General features: G+C 41.9%; 1 protein-coding gene across 2 annotated transcripts in view; it reads left to right on the forward strand.

Annotated features, from left to right (window-relative positions):
• The window catches only part of znf385a (zinc finger protein 385A), a 63,981-nt gene that overhangs the window by 8,263 nt on the left and 37,609 nt on the right, over positions 1-18,109 (forward strand). The window lies entirely within an intron of this gene.

Genomic DNA, 18,109 nt, shown 5'->3' on the forward strand with positions numbered 1-18,109 from the left:
CTCCAGCATTTTTTAACCCTTTATGTGCCAATATGTCATCACAAATGGCATTTTATTCTTCAAGAAAACATAAAATATTTAAGTGTGACTTTGCAGCAGTGTAGCTTTAAGTTTTTATACAGGCTTGCTCTGCTCTGAGTCAGCCAGCGTTTTCTTCTTTAGTATTCAGCTCTCATAGTGGCCATGTCTGAGAGAGGGGATTCTGTGTGGTCTCTGTGCTCTACACACAGAGGATGGGTGCTTCCTACTGTAAGTCCAGTAATATGACTGATCTTTGATGTGTTCATCAAGAACTTGTGCGTACGTGTTTGCACGTCAGCTTGTGAAAGTGTTCTCAAGTCTACTAATTTGTGTACAGCTGTGAGGTCATTTGTGTGTGTGGATTTGTTTTGGGTTTGTGTAGATGTGTGTGTGTGTGTGTGTGTGTGTGTGTGTGTGTGTTGCTATGTTCTCTGCTGTAGAGGCCACTTTGTTTTAACGCATGCCTGGGCTGATTCAGGCGCAGCTCTGCTCCTCTACTCTCCCGGCAGGCATGTTTTTCAGGCAGACATCTCTAATGATTATAGGGAGTCATGTAGTCTGATGTGTGCAGGGTTTTGAAGTGTGCACATTGAAGAGTGTGCATTCCCATGAGCTTCAGGCTCTGAGCAAGTCGGTGAAGTTCATGTCTCTGAGAATAAATCTAATAAGAGCAACATTTGCACAAACTCAAGTTTCTTTTGTTGGTTTTCCATGGAGGTATTTCTGTCTTTTTTTAATAGCCTTTTTCGCACAGGCTACATTTCCAATTTCTTTCACCGGACATCATGGGGCATTTACCTGACTTCAGCATCATTTAACAGTTAGACAAGCACAGTCTTGATCAGGGTGCAGTTAGTACAGCTCCCTCTTGTAACTGATATTTGGCTAGGATGTGTTAACAGCAGCTTTAACCCCCAACAGCTGTCTGCTGCAAAAAAACACAAGTAAGACTCGTTCATCAGAGCAATGCTTTTAGCTTAGGGTAGTTATTATCGTGTGTGTATTTTAAGTGTTGGCACTATACTTTGGGTCGGCGCAATAAAACATGGAATGCGACTTTTGTTGTGCTGTACTATGAATTTGCTTTCGCAGACAGTCTGGATCTGTCAATTTCAGTGAATGTAAGGCAGATCTTTTTAGCAGAATGAATTATGTTTAGTGAAGATAATGCACTATGGCTCAGATATACAAAAGCTGTATTAACATCCCATCGTATCCCTCAGATAGGTGTCTTCCATAATTTCTCAGATTTCCCAGAGCCTAACATTCTGCTCCATTAGCATGATGATGTGGCTGCTGAGCGATTTGGCATTTCTTGCTTTCCTCCTCTGAAAAGGGCAATGTCATTGTAATGACCTTTACAATCCTGATGCACGCTGATGTGGACCTCCAGTCAGCAAAATTCCTGATTCAGATACAAATCTGCAAGGATGTGATAAAACCTTTGACTAATTGCGATGTTCATTTTTTTGGTTTTAAAAATGATCTTTAAAACTGTATGTGTCTGACGTGTTTAAGGCATGAGCATGTGTGTGAAAATGTCTTGCACAATGGAGTGTGTCAATATAGCATCTGCATTCGTCTATTTTCTTCTTATCCTCGGTATGACCTTGAGAAAATGACCTTGCCTTGTTTTGCTGTGCCCGGCGTTGTGTTCACAAGTCCATGATAAGTATCGTCGCAGGCAGTCCGGGGGCCTTGGCAGAGGTCTTTGGCTGCTGTGATAGCGATGACAGTCCTTATACTGATAATGGCAATGGACGTGTGGTTGAATTGTATACGAAGCTGCAGGCAGCCAGCTTAGCTCCCTGCCTGTCATGGGCTTTGCACCAAGTTATGGGGCTGCTGCTGTATGTGTGTGTGTTTTTTTTTAAAGCATGTGTGTATTATCTTGGCGGAGAACAGAGTGAGGCAGCTGGAGAACAATGGCAAACTGATAGTGAACATGATCATTTGGTTTCTGTTGACGTGAAGCATCTCGATTGGCAGTAGCATCATTGTTGCCAGCCGCCATGTTGTCGAAAAAGCCTTCAACGCGTTAAGCACACTAATGCCTGAAGGAAGCTCATGGTATTGAATCTTCTTTTAGAGGATGGAAGTCTTTTGAGTCTTCTCAATCACAACTAAATGGGTAAATAATGTCAATATGACGTGTCTTCTTTTACATTTCACTTTGTGAACTTCATCCTAAAGTTTGTGCGGTCTCTGTCACGATCATTTCCTGTTTGGATGTTGCGTTGCATCTCATCTGTCCTGTCCGTGTGAGTCAAAGCTGACCTCCTGAGCTCAGGGCCACGCAGTCTATTTCTCTCTTTGTCTTTGTGTTTGCGTGTCCACATCAGCCTCATCTGTCTTCATAATGTCTGTTTCTCTGTTGACCTGTCTGCATAGCTATCGCTCATTCCATTCACCCAGATACCCCTCCCCCATTTTCTCCAACACACACTCACCTGGTGCTCGAGGTCAAGTCAAAGACACACACCGGACACTATGTCTTTGAGCTGATCAGCAGTTTTTTTTTTTGCTCCCCATTTTCCCCATGACTGCTCTGCTCTCTTTGTTTATGTCAAAGTGACACAGTAATTATAACTCCTTAATGAGCCAGATATTTGGTATGCATGGCACAACGTTTCCCCTTAGGCTTCTTTGCATACCCAAGATATGACTAGGAACGCTTTGGTGCGGCTTCATTCTGCAGTGAAACATGCTGGATAAACTTTGCATGCATACTTCTTTATGCTTTGGCAAAAGTGAGATACAAACGTCTTACAAGTTAAACTAAATCTCACAAAGTAATTCTCGGCAAATTTGGATTGTTTTGTTGTTTTAATTTAACAGGAAAAAGAAAGGCAGCTACCAACTTCAAACCCCACAGGGTGATATGCAGAATAACCAATTTTCTGTCAGTAGGAATATGCTTACTTGTGGCTGTGACCAAGTATTTTGTGATGACATTGTCTACCTTGCAGTAACTTCCTGTATATGTCAGGCCCCTATTAATATGACTTTTTTACCCAATGTTCACTGCCATTTCCTACTAATAACATGACATCAAAGAAACAACAATAACAATTCAACAGATATAAAGCAGATCATACATACTGTATGTACTCACACTCAACTTAATATATCAAATAGATTAAAAACAACATTACAATTTCCCCTGCAATTTAACAATTTGCTTTCAGGTGAAGACTATAGCCCAAGCTTCTTTAATCTTCATGCATGTTTCCCTGTAACTTAGTCTTTCCAGGCTGTTACAGTTTAAAAGCTTCTTTATCAACATTATCAATGACGGATCATCTGCCCTCTTCCAACATAGTCTAAAAGCTCTCCTGGCTCGCAGAAGTCCAAAGTCCAGCAGTTTAGTGTGTTTCTGTGTTTGTATAAAGTCCTCCAGATATATTCCAGATTCATGTCACTGAGTTTGACATTTAAAAGGATTCTGGTGTTAAAAACCTCAGTCAAACATTTTGTAACTTACTCCCAGAAAGGTTGAACCTGGCTTAAAGATCTAGCACAGGGGTCTAGAATATCAGCACGCATGTGATGAAGTTTGACAGAAGTTATGTAGGCCTACATTCTCATCAACCGTTTTTATAGAAGTGATTTACATCTTGTGTTTATCATCTGCTTTTGCTTTAAAAAAGATAAAAATAAAAATCTATCCATCTGCCTCATTGATATCTTCTTGTTTATCAGTTTTCCACGTATTGAATTCTTCTAGTGTTGATGCTTTAGTATGTGCCACCTCATTGAGAATACTTATTCACAATAATCCTCATTAGAATAAGCAGCATATCTAAGGTGTGAAAAGGGTTTATTTGATTCTCGTCTGAAGTGAGACCTTGTGATTTGGCTCTGAGGGGATGGTTTGCACCACTCTTCCTCTCCTCTCTTCTTCCTCTATAGTCTGACTCTCTTCTTGTTTCTAGAGCGATACTCCTCAGTCAAAAAGCCACTATAACAGGTCTCTTTCCTTCTTCCTCTTCCCTCCCTTCTTCTTCACTATAGCTCCATTTGTTTATGCTGGAGTGACTGTGTGTCAGCAGGTTGTCAATACTGTCTGTAAGAGCCTATAATGAATAGGCCTGTTATTGGACTGGTCGGAAGGCAACCCATTGTGTCTGTGAGTGCATCTGTGTTTGTGTGCGTGCGTGAGGCCTGCGAGTGTGTGTAGCACTGCAGAGGGAGCAGAAGGAGGTGGAGGTGTCACTGGTTCATTGGCCTCACTGCAGTGCCCTCTGTCAAAGAGCAGTCACTGAGAGAAAAAGGGCCCGAATGGAACACGAGCATGCATGATTTCATTTCCTGAATTACAATGATGAGGCTTTTTCTTTACAAAACACAATGTACTTGTAGACATGATGGAGATTTCCACAACATGCATACACTTGGATTAAAAGTACTGTTTAAAGCGACACACACCAATGAAGGCACCTGCCATCACCCACAGCTATCCGCTGTTACTCTGTGAAGCACAAAAATGCACCTGTGCGTGATTATGGTGTCACATTAGTGCATTCACCAAGGCAGCCCGGTTGACTACTTACTGGGAATCCTGGGGCTACAAGACACCTGGGAGTTGAAGCCTGGAAAATGTTCTGTATGCTTCAATAGTCACTCTGATCATAAAGTGGAAAAAAGGGAACAGATGATTCTTCACACTGCAGCTCTAAAGTGTTAGCAGAGGAAATGTTGCCTGGGATTTGATGTCGTTTCTTTTCTGTTGTCTTTGAAATACTCGAAAAAATTAAGTTGCAGCACAAAAACACAACAGTAACCTCCATCAGTCCTCTACTGTTTTGTTTCATAATACATAGTTTTGAGCAAAACACTCATTGAGAAGTAAAATAGAACAGTTTGAGAGTTGGTTAGGATACAAAATAATTTGAACTCCACATAGAATTTATGATATTGGCTGAGTGGAGCACACATTTTAATATCCATATTTAACACTGGTACATCAATTGTGGCTCATTCATTGTGAAGTAATGTTCTTTCTGAGTTCTTCCCTGACACACCAGGTGCACTCTCTTGCCCACAGGTGTTGGATTACCTTGTACCAAACATTTGCCTGCATGTCTGGCTTTAAACGTTTGGCTTGCATTGCTACACACAGCCTCCCTCCCCCCAGCCCCAGTATAACAGAAACACATTTTTAAAAGCTGCTCAGTGAGAACAGTACCGTGCATTAACTGTGTTGCAAGGGCTATTGATTTTGTTTGCACACACTTTAATTGATACTGAAATAATACTGAAATAAAGACGTGAACTCTTTTACTGACATACTCAGGTTTAGTATCGTGCATACCTCCATGTGTGGGCAATTTTCACATTTAACTTTTTACACTTGCCTTGTTCATATGTTTTAATTAAATTACCTTGTGTTGCACCGGATGATTTAATGCAACATAATCAGGTTCATTTGAATATTAGTCCTCAATGTTTTGTTCATGTTGAATCCAGCCCTTGTGTTTTGTTTTTGACCAGCCACGCTCATCAAATGTAAAAACTGTTTTATTGATCGGCTGATGGGAAAACTCAGTCACAGTGTTGGGAGGTGCATGAATAATAATTTCCCATACAGCAGCCAAGTATAAAAAGGTTGAGCAAAGCTAACGTTTGGCAGCGATGGATGTTGCATTAATCATGTCTGCTCTATTTCTGAGTGCTCACTAGAGAAGAGGTTTAGAATGGGAGCAATGGATAAAATGGAGTGAAAAGTGTCCTCATGAAAGAGAATTAGCTTCACGCAGCTCCTGGGGAGGGAAAGAGGAAATTCCTCTGAGTGCTGTTGAGATAGGGTTTCACACAAAGACCAAAAGAGAAATCAATTCTCCTTGAGATGCAGCAAGGTCATTTCAGAGGGGGCATGGCTGGATGGCTGGAGAGGAGGAAGCAAAAAAAGGGAGGAGGAGGAAGTTGATGAGGAAACCAAAGAACTAGGTAGCGAGAGTGAATGAATAGTGTAGGAGAAGAGAGACTTAAGGGAGCAGTGAATGGATAAAGGCAGAGAGGAAATGAGCAAACAGAGACATTAGACAAAGACTACTGTAGATCTGGGTTAGGGTGATGATTTTTTTGTTAAAACTTGCCTTTGGGGAGAAATAGCTGCTTCCTTCAAACCGGGAGCATTGAGCGGCAGCCTCTCTGTATCATCTGACTCATGCAGGGAAGAAACATTAGCAGTGTATCAGACGCACTCTTGTAAATCTGCATAAACTTTACTTATTGCCACAAGGACATCTCCTCTCTCTGTGACCTCATCCATCTAAACAGCTTGCTCCTTACAACTACGGGGTTAGCCAGGGACGCAGACTGAATGAATAGTAGCTTTGGCTTCCAAGAAGCCCTGAGCTAGCTTTTAATCCTTAATGTTACATGAACGGCTCAAAATAGCCTAAATCTCCACCCATTCTGCCTTTCCCCTGCCAACTAAATCTGCTCCAATGTGTTTTAATGGTGTGTATAAACGCTGATTGAATGCAGAGAGCCTTGGTGATAAAAAAGGTGGCGGTATAGGTTGAGCCCAGACCTGCCTTTTAAGGCATCTTGCCCATCTATACAGACACTTTAACCACACTTAACTGAGGTCTTCTTTGGTGAATGTTTCAGTGCGATGTTGGATGGTAGCTGGGGAAGCCTCTCTAGCAGGTAGTTATAGGACCCGCGTGGTGCAGGGCTTAGTGCAAGTGTCTGGTATGCACACCTGTCTCCACACAAGTTCTCCCCTGAACAAGCAGCCCTGCCTCTCAAAGAGAGAGAGAGAGAGAGAGGAGGGGTGGGCCCTGCCAGGACCTGCACCACTGCTCCCTGCCCCTGCCTGAGGGAGGAGGGGGCGGGAGGAGGAAAAAGGGAGGATAAGGTGAGGTGAGGTGCCAGAGGTGTGGATTAGAAGGCTGTAAGGGACACACAGGTAATGTGGTATCTGAGGTCATCCATTTACAGCGTGTTGCTGTGTTTATCACAAGCTGTGTTTAGGGCTCTTGGTTTTATTAAATTCATTTAGTGGAAAGATTTTTGAGCTTGTGGTTTACAAAAATCAATGTGCAGACATTAGCCCTTTGTGGATCCTGCACTCAGTTTGTTTTCTTGCAAATTTAACTTAAATCAGATTTGAAAAGCTTCTAACACAGCATTAATATAAGGAACACTTGGTATATATTATATATTATCATGGAGGTAGCTGCAACACATAAATCAAGTGACCAGAAACTCATAAATAATAAAACAAACAGCCAGAGCAGAAATAAAATCATATCATACCTCTTTGGGTCATATTTCAGGGTCCTTTCATCACAAATCAGACAGATGTCTATTGTTTGTCTTTTTCACTTTAATGTAATCCAAAAACTGGTCCCAGAGAGACAGCAATTCCTCTTATATGTCACTCATTTGTAGCTATGTTGTTCAAGAAGGTGTTTCCACCAACCCATTATTTTAATTCTGGAGCATTCTGCCTTTTTATCTATCTCATTGGATATATAACAGAAAATGAAAATGACTTACAAGGATTACTGAAACAAACCAAATTCTTCGCATTTCTTGTACCTGAATCCTGAGAAGTGATGTTACCCATTTAAAACAAACAAAAGTTTACTCTGTTGAGTTTGGAGGAAATCTTAAATCACTTGCCTATGCTTTCCCCCTTCTTCTTCTTTTACTGATTTAACGAGTTTGGACACAATTTTAGGCCATTTGGAGCTGAGTCATTACACAAAAAGGATTTAGTATACCTCATAAAACTGGAATACTTTGTGTTTTCCCTGTTGTAGTTTCTTCAAGTCGATGACATCATTGTTACATTAATCGGCTAAACCATGGTTTCTTTTCCTACCAGGTTAAATCACTATCTTCAGTCTCTACTAGTATAGAGTCTTGCAATGCAGTGGAGTTCTCTTTCATGGAATAAATGCATGGGGGAACTCCTGCTTTCAGCATAGACTGCAACTAAAACACTGGTTGTTGTTGTGGTTCAGGAGAGCGCTGATGAAATGTAACAAATGGAAGGGCAGAGAGGAAAGAAGGAAACAAGCATTTCCATAAAATTAGCATAGTCAGTCTGGGTATAACAGCATAAACAAAAGCAACCTCATATTGCATTCTTCACATCTGAATAATTTCGGTTAATGTTGAGGCTTGTAATGGGATTGCTTATTAATTTAACATCAGGGTTGACAGCATGTTTGTGCAAAGCACATATGCATTTTATAAGCAGCGCTCCTGCCTTTATGCAACATTTTCTCATCTGTGCTTGTGACGGCTCGAGTAAATGTGAGAGATTATATTTACAGTAGCACCATGGATGGTTTTGTCTCTGCGTAGGACCAATAATCACCAGGCAGCCAGCACCACAAATCTTCATTAGAGGATTAGCCGGTAGGGAGACAGCTTGTGTTCTTTTGCTTTTATTGTCAGCGCCCAGTGTTTCCAGCCTGCGGTTCTCCCTGTCTTGTCGTCTTTGCTTAAACTTGTGAACATGGCTGCAGCTCACACGTTTACTTTTCTTTCCTAATTTTTGTTTTTTGGCCTCACTCTTAACCCGCCTCGTCCTATGTCTTTCTAACTGTCTTTCTCCCACATATGCTTAAACCCTCATGTATGTAACGCTCACATGTCCTGTCAGTTCATCCCCTAGAGGTGCATCAGCTGCCCACTGGGCACCCATACTCAAGACAGAACAAATTAAGGTCACTCTAGGGAGAGCCGAGCCAGCAAAGGACAGCGCGTTCTGCCAACTGTGTTTGTGTGTATGTGCCTGCGTGGACTTTTCTTTTGTCTCCTCCGACCTCTAAAAGGTGGCACAACTCCAGAGAGAGCCACTTTCCAATAGCTCCTGTCCCACTCAAAGGAAAACTGACCCTCATTGCAGCATTTTTGCAGGATAAAAGGTGCCATCCTGTCCCTTTGAATTCAGACTAGAAAACAGGGTGATGAATGCTCTTTTGAAGGCTCTTTGATATCACCTTATGAAGACTACCAGATTTGATTCCCTCTGTCGCCTGCTGGGAGTTCTGTGACTCATCTGTGGCTGTTGTTGGCCCATCAATGTTGTTCTGATACCTGAGGGTTCCTTTTACCACACTTCAGTGGTTTACAGCAGCTACAGAAATGTAGCTGGAAACGAGTAATGTCTATGTCAAAAGTCTAGATATACAAATACATTTAGAATAATTTAATTCTATGACTTTTACTGTACATCTTTCTGTACTGTTCAAGTCCTGTCACTGTGCCTTTTCTCTTGTTCAACCTTTTAGCTTGTGATTAGTGGTAGCAATTTTGTCATAGTCAGGACGCCAAGTGGTCCAAAAGTTCCAAAAGGGCTTGTCTCTGCCAGTCAGGGCCTCAGACCTCCCCCTCAAGGGCAATATCGTATTCTGCCTGACTGTGTGCCTGTGTAATCCATCGCTGCAGGGAGGGTGACCTTCACAGCAGGCAGCCTCACAGCCGGCTGCGGCACGGGCACTCAGGGAAGAGGACAGGCTGGCTAAAAAGGGTGCTGGGGGCAGGACACAGAGGTTCTTTGATAATTAGCCTTTCATATCACAATCTCTATGATCTGTATGTGTTTGTCCTCTCTCTGATGCTGCAATGATGCATATTAAAGATGATTTTAATGATTGATGATTTTTTTTTTTTCTGAAAAAGGGGAACGTTTTAATTCCAAAAAGAAAAGCATAATCATCTTGCCTCCATTCAACCCCAGACTGTGGTGGATTCATTTTTCATGAATTTCTATTTGGGCAAGCATTTCTTGTATATTTCTTCCTCTAAAACTCCTCTATGTCAATCATCTTTTTAGCTCCATAATTCCTAATGGGGTATAGCTTGATCTTGACCTGTGCCTGACCAAACTCATCATAGCAGCTTCCTGAAGCTTCCTCTCTGTGTTGAAGACATTTCCTTTATCATGCAACATTTGCTGAGCATCCCGTGCTCCCCGCTGTCTGAGTAAAGGTGAAGCCAGAGCCAGAAAAAAAGTTATTGACAGTCATGTGAGGAGATGACGCAGCCAAATAAGTCCCTGCTCATGAATGATGCATGTCTCTATCGGCCCTGATGGAGAAAGCGAGCAAAGCAGGATGACAGCTAGGGTGCTGTGTGTGCATGGTGCAGAACAAGGTGAGACTCTTTGTAGTACAGCCCCCGCTCTCTTTCTCTCTCACTCCTTCTTTTTCTCCATTCCACTTGCTCACAAACACTCACACAATCAGGAGTTCTCAGCGGAGCTGTTACTCTCTTCAAGTCTCCCCTGAGCCTGCAAAGCCACACGGTGACCTTAGAAATGCTCTTCTCATCTGGTGCAGTCTCTCCCTCTACATCTCCTCCACTCCGTCAGCCACCCTTCGGACTCCCTCTCTCCTTCCCCTGCTCTCTTTCAGCTTCACCCTCTCTCGCTAAGCTCCTCTATTTTCGTCTGAAACAATCACTGTATTTTCCGACTCACTGCCCTGCGCTGCCGCAGTCTGAGTCTGAGTCTCTGATAGCAGGACAGAGAGAGGAGAGAGAGAGAGAGAAAGATGGGAGTACAAGGTGGTGGGCGTGGGATGCAGAAACAGGAAAGGCTACATAATGGTTTGTTGTCGTCGTCACTGTAGCGTCACATCTGTGTGTCCTCTTAGCAGCAGTGGAGCATAACAGCACAGTCTGCATCGCCTAGGCTTTCTACCACAGAGTACAGTGCCATATACCAGCATTCAGTGTGAACATGCATCCTGTATCAAAATTATTAAGTGGAGGTAATTTAATTTACAGTAATGTCAGAATGCCCCTGTGCATTTGGCTATCCATACCAGCATACTCAAAGTAAAAACAAGAATAAAGCCAAATATTTTTATTTCATTTTTATTTTTATTTTCAAGCCATTAGCAAATATTGAAACCAACTATTAAGTTGAGGTCACATTTGCCAGGTTTTCCCAACCTGGGGTCGCATCGAATTCAAATGGGGTTGCCTGAAATTTGCATTTATTGATCGATTAAAAAGATATATATATTGAACACATGCTATACTGTCAGCCATAGCCAATACCAAAACAAGAAACTTGTAGAGTCTCTATCTGTCTTGTGCAGATATGTCATCGCAGCCTTTCTTCCTCTGTCCACAATAACAAAAAGCCTAAATGTGGTTGAAAGTGAATGCTACTTGCAACACAGTAGAAAAACTATAACATGATTGAAAACAAATTATTTTAGCGAAAAGGTGTGTGTTTTTGATGTCTGGGGTTGCCAGAGTTTTGTGAAGTCAGAATGGCACCGTCAGTATTTTTCAGGCTTTTGCACAACAACAGGCCAAACGAGCTGCTAACTTAAGCTAACTGTTAACACTCGCTAGCTCAGTCCCGGCTAACTCTCAGTGGCGGTTCTAGACCACTTTTACTGAAGGGGCCAGGCTGGGGCAAGTTTTTTGTCTGAGGGGCACATTCAACCCAGGACAAAAATAGACAAAGATGATTTCACTTTAAATAAATTACTATAATGGTTGTGGTTTGAAGGGGGTGACCATTCTATTAATGTATCTGTGGTTGACCCACATTTGCTCCACCTTTCGCTTCTGCATCAGCGCAATATCATCAAAATGATGTTGGCTCCTGCCCAAACCGCCAACGCTATCTCTACATCTTTAGTTGTTGAAAAGTCACCTTACTTTATCTGCTGCTCCTATGTCTTGTTGTTTTTGGCTGTTTCGTTTTGAGATCTTCATCAGTGGGGAATTTAAATCGTCCTTGAAAACACAAGTTTAATGTTGTCCACTGTCTCACTCTGGTGGCTTTAAATAAATACTCAGATGGCAAATATAGGAATTAAATTGGACATTCCACATTTAGATTAATAAGAAAGGTAAATAATAATGAATAATAAAAAAAAAAATCCTCAGTCCTCTTGTTGGGTTTGGCCCCAAGCATGCGTGACATACTGTATGGTAAAACCACCCAAACACAGTCAAAAATCCCTCCAAGAATTATAATGGTTCGCTGAAATATGCATGACATTTTAGCACAGTCCACATTTCCAAAATAAAAGCCTGTATATTGAAATTCAAATGATAACAATGACCTGCTTGTTTCTTGTGGCTGTTTGTACTGTCACAGATACTAACCACTCCACCATCTGATCCTTTCTTTGGACACATTTATAAACATGTATACACACATTTTCATATGTCAGCACTGGCCTTAGGGGCGGTATCAATATTCAGTGAATGTGAAACTCTGATGCCTCCGGTACAGACAAGAGAGGGTACTATACTGGGAGGATAATAGCCAGTGATAAACTACCTCTTGAGACGCAGCTACATTGATTTGGACAGAGTGTTAGTGTAAGGGAAAGTTACAGTGATAGATCTTAACACTTAAGCGGTGGAGCCAGTGAGCATTTGAATAAAACATTCAGCATGGGAACAACATTGTTGAGGAAAGCCATCAAGGCTCAGATTATTAGCAAGTGGCTAATGCAGTCGGCCGGTTTGTAAAGCTGTGGAGCCCTGCACCACTCAAACACACACATCAATCTCACTAACAGTGTGTGTCAACATTTGCCATGATTACCATACTAATCCTAGAGCGACACACAGGAGACCACAGTAGATCACTACATTCATTTTTACACCAAAACACTTGTTTTTACACATAACCAGCTGCTGTTAATATGATATGTTTTTACAATCATCTCAATGTAAATTGAAATTCCTGTTATATTTGTCATCACATCTACATGCACAAGCACACATTCAAACAATGAAGCTCTGCAGTTGCTATTCATGCACCAATTTATAGCACATCAGCGATAATGTCATGCAAATGTGTTGTGTTAGAGATTTCATGGAGTCTTAGTGGAGCACCGGGTGCCTGCAGGGTAAATGGAGGACTATAGCATGTGTATGCTTCAATGGGTACATGAATGTGTTAGATTATAAGCCATTAGTTAAAAATGTAGGGCTCTGATAAATGCAAAATATAAATGTGAGGAAAGATCAGACGTATGGTGCAAAGGAGAGGGCTCCTCATGTTGGCATGAATTCAATGGATCTGATTGGTGTTGAAGTTGACATTTCAGCCTGTTCTTGAATTAATGTGCTGCTAACTGGCATAAGCAACTGATTAGACTACAGTACATTTCATTATGAAAAGAACGGACTGTTCATGGTTTTTGTGTGTTTTTTTTTTTTTTACCGGATGTAAAACTAAAAAAGTGATGGAATGTGATGAGTGGTGGTTTAGTTCCAGATCATGTTTTTTTTTATTCTACCAGGAAATATATATCTAAAAAAATATACTTAATTTACAAAATGCAAAACGTGCAAAATCAAAGTAAACATGAACATGACATAGAAAATATGTGAATTCTTCTTTTTCCATCTATCGAAAGGTTTTCCTTCTCTGACACCTTTTAGCCCTGATCAGTTTGTTTCACCAATTTGGCACAAAAACCTTCATATAAAAATAAATGAAACACCTATACTGTCAAAACTGAACATGTGGCTTTAAGTGTGAACACAAAGAGAACTCCAAAATACATACCTCTACATATCTGCAACAATGCAGCTGATTATATCACAGCTGTTTATGTTTACAAAAATGACGCTGTGAGTCAGATAAATCTCTGACAGCAGCCTGCAGCTGATGAATTAAGCTGCTTTGTGTGACAGTAAGACCTGATAGCATTAACCTCGGCCATTAATTATACCATTAGTAAATCTATCCAATCGTTTTGAGATAGACTTTTGACATAATGTGCTTTGTGCAGTGTGACGTGGAAGCCCCACTGACCTCACAAATTCTGTCCTGTAGACTGCTTAAAAAGACTTTGGATAAATGCTGGTGAGTTTTCCAAAAATAAAACCAACTTCATCCGACATATTGACATTAGAAGCAGCATTGATCAAGAACTCACTTCTGCAATGTTGAGTGGATGTCAGAAATAATTATTTCTGTTTTGACATTTTTCATTGTCACCTGGTCTCTTGTTGTCTGAAATGTGCTGATGCTGCACATCCTAGTTTCACACATACACACCCCCACCATGGTACCATTGGACTGTCCTCTGGTATTAATACATAAAGCTGACAATGCTGCAGCACTGCATGCATGTCACACTGTCACAGCAAAGCGAGCAAAGGAGAAAAAGCAAGAGAGAGAGAGAGAGGGAGGGAGGGAGGCTAATTTTGGATGCACAGCCTGTGGAGTTAGGATAACCATCTTTTCTGCAGCTCTTCTCCACCACACTGTTTGTTCAATTACCATTTACTGCAGGGAGAGAGAGGGAAAAGGGGGAGAGGGAGAGTAGGGAAACAGAGGATGAGAGGAACAAGGGCAATGGAGGGAGAGGAGGAGGCTCTCAGTGATTCAGGGGATGAGGAAGTAGAAGCGCAAGAGTTTTAGAGAAGAGAATGAAATTCAGAGAGGAGGGGGGGGAAAAGCACAAACATTCTTTGCACAGCGGCAGGGAGAGAGCAGAGGACACAGGGTGAGATGTGGTGCAGAGCTGACAAGCAGAGCAAACACACACTGTCACATAAAGGTGTCAGGTACAGTGTCATGTCCCTGCAGAACATGACAAACTCTGCTCAAAAATTCCAACGGTGCACACAACATAATCTCATGCTTGAGCAGTAATAAACAGAAAACTGATGCGACATAATTTCTTTGTAAAACAATCTACTACATGCAGGCCTTCTGTCATAAAGCACCGTGACTCTTTTTGCTTTGATAAGTGTCTTCAGCTGCGATTGTAGCTTTGAAAAAAACTTTATTCAAACAGACTTCCCAGCAGCTCCCTGCATAAAGTCCCAACTGTGCCAAATTGAAATAAACAGAAATATAGCTCCAGCATCTTCTCATATCTCCCTCTCTTTCCTTCCTCCCCCCTTTTCTAAATCCTAATCCCTCCGTCCCTGTCTTTCCACAATTCCCCCCTTCCCTCTGAAGTCTTTCTACCTCTCTCTCTCTCTCTCTCTCTCCCTTTCGAGCTGGCTCTGGCTCCAGTATTGCGAGCAATTACAGAGATGATATCCACTGTCAGTCAGCAGCTCACAGATGAAGCCGGACCTCTTTAACATGCTAATGGAACGCCAGATTCAATCAGGCCTTTGTATGGCAGAGGGGAGTGTAGCGCTCCTCATTAAAAAATAAATCATAATAACAACGAAGGCTGAACTGCAGAGGCAAGCAGCACCGAAAGCCACAGCGATGAACTCTCTATTTACCCATGTCCTGTTTAAAAACACTCCCTGCTCTTCTACCCAGCGCCCATCTTCTGATTTGTACCAGTGGTGTGGAAGCTGGAAGGTGGTGCGGAGTATGTATGGGACGAGGTGGAGAATGGTATGGTGTGTGAGCGTGCAGACTCCCTCAATCATCTGACAAACAAAACGAGACTGTCAAGTCAGCACACTGTCCTGTCTGCCTTTCTTTTCTCAATCTTTGCTCCTCTGTTCTCTCTCCCCCAAAAACACCCCTGCCAACACACAGACATGGGATTCTCTCTCTCTCTCTCGCTCTCTGTCACACACACACACACACACACACACACACACACACACACACACACACACACACACACACACACACACACACACACACACACACACACACATACACACACACACACATACACACACACACACAGACATGCACACACAAAATCCACACAGCTGATTTGTGTATTTCTTCTGCTCTAATGAGTGCACAAGGTCATCTAATCATCTGATGAATTCATGCTCTCAGCTAAGGATCTTGTTTAAAATAAGACCCCTGACTCACTGGATAAAAATCATTGCAAGTTCTCTTATTTCTGTGAGATATATTGCAACATGAAACAATGTAGAAAATAATACAAGATTAAGGATGTAATTATATATTCATATGATTAAATAAATAAAAAATATATATTTTTCTTATTGTTTGGAAAAATTAGGGTTATTTTTTACTACATTTGGTTCAGCTCTCACGACAACTTTAACAAAGTCATTGAAAAGTAGAACACATTTTTTTAGAGCTCAAAAAAAAAAGTTGTTTGTGACAGTTGTTCTACTAACATGTTGTTAACATTTTTTTGTGCTGTTTAAATGTATGTTTAGTCAGTGGGATAAGCCCTTTGATTGTAACACTGTACGTGTGCTGAAGGTGTAGCCACTAAAAGTATATATTGTCAGCCTTAGTAGGCTTTAATACTAGGTGATTATATGACAGTCCAGTGCAAGACCACTGTTGCACTGTTCCTGATACAATCACTTTGATTTTGTCGTTGGTGAAAGAATTCTTCAACCAAAGTGTCCTTAAATGTTAACTATAAGGTAACGTTTGCTTCTTCTCTTCAGAAGTGTTTTGCTTTACAGGGTCGAACCTCTGATGTAACTCAGCTGTCACATTAAACAAGAATATTGCACCATGTTCAGCGTCTGATATCCTCATTACTCTCATTACCATGCTGCTTTGGATAGCTTTTCAAAAGCTTGGCACTCCTTTCATCCATGCTATACGCTTTGTTTAAGATCTCCCCACGGGGGTTTGATTCATAGATGCTCACTTCCTTTATTTTATTCATCATGCGTCAACACCGGAGAATGAAAGTTTGTGTGAGTAAGCGTGTGCAGGTTTACGTCCATGTGTCTACAGACCAGAGATTTATTATAGCCAAGATCAACCACAGCTCAATGAATAATGCATCACCTGCTATCAGGGAAAATATGCTGAATGTGCCTCAGCTGAACCTGAATGTGTGGGTGGTGGTATGAAAAGGCGTAAAGCTTGCACTCAACTTAACTCCTGCCTTTGAGACAAGAGGAAAACATTGCTCTCTGCTTTGACAAATGAGCTCAGGTCTGCCTCAAGGAGGTTACCCTCCTTCATAAAATGAACACACGCACAGGGAATTAACATCCTTGGAGGGACTTTTTTTGCAGGGGTTTCATTTAAGACTCAATTACTATATGTTGAAGGTTTCAGTCCTGCATTTCAAATTTCAGATGTTTTCCTGACCTTTAGAAATTCACCGTGGCTTGCATGCACACCTCCACAGTTGCAGTGCAATTCCTTACAGGGGGATATGATGGAGGCTGATTTAAAGAAAAATGTCATTTGTGGCCACACCAATGACAAGTGACATTACAGAGGAGACCCCACCAGCACTTAAAGAGATTGTGCCGTGGTTGGATTGCCCAGGGATGAACAGAGAGCGTCATGTTAGAGGACATGCTTGTTTGTTGGCCTGTTCCATATTCATTCACTGCAGGGCTGAAATGAAAGCAGTGGCCGTCAACCCCATAAAGTCTCCTTCCCCCACTCTATTAGACTGATAGCATATTGCCCTCTACCCTCCTTGGGGATTTAAAGTCAATGAAAAGGACTCGTAACGATGGTGAGAGGTAAATCATGTTGTTTTTTTCTTCAAAGAGTAGAGTATGTTTTTTGTTTTTTTTTTAAATCTCCACACCCCCCTTCAGATACCCATCATGCATCCTTCTTTTCTCCTCCCTGAGAGCTGGGGGTCTAATCTCGGAGAGAATCTGCTGCCTTTGTGTCTGTCCTCCAAAGTGTATTTGGGTTGATCCACCTGTTTGTGTCTGAGTGATTGAATTCCATACCTGAGGGCACAGGTTTCTGGGAGGTGCATGGGAATAAAGTTGCTGGCTATTGTTCCACCTGGGTGTGTGACCATGCCTTGAACAAGAAGGGGAGGAGATGGGGGAGACACATATGGGTTTGGGTGGGGGGTTGGGTGGCAGTGAGGAAAGTAGAAGTTGGAGCTTAACAGGCTACAGGGAGGAAAACAGCAGACAACAGAGGACAGATGGAGAGAGGAGGGGGAGGAAGAGCAGGTATACATGTTCTGGTGAGCTGCCTCCTCTGAATGCGAAAGTCACCTTGTCCTTTTTCTATTTCCTTTTTTTTTTTCTTGACTTCTCTCAGTCCCTGTATCCCTCTGTTCCCAGAGCAGTGTACTGATACACAGACAGCATTTCCCCCTCCCCTTTCTACCAGTGCCATAAGTCTAATCTCCCTCTGCAGCACTGGATCACTGTCTTTCAACAGACACAACAAAGAAATGCTCTGGTTCCTCATCCACAGGATTCCAACAGTCCATCC

This window comes from Labrus mixtus, chromosome 15, assembly GCF_963584025.1.
Source record: "Labrus mixtus chromosome 15, fLabMix1.1, whole genome shotgun sequence".
Classification (NCBI taxonomy): Eukaryota; Metazoa; Chordata; class Actinopteri; order Labriformes; family Labridae; genus Labrus; species Labrus mixtus.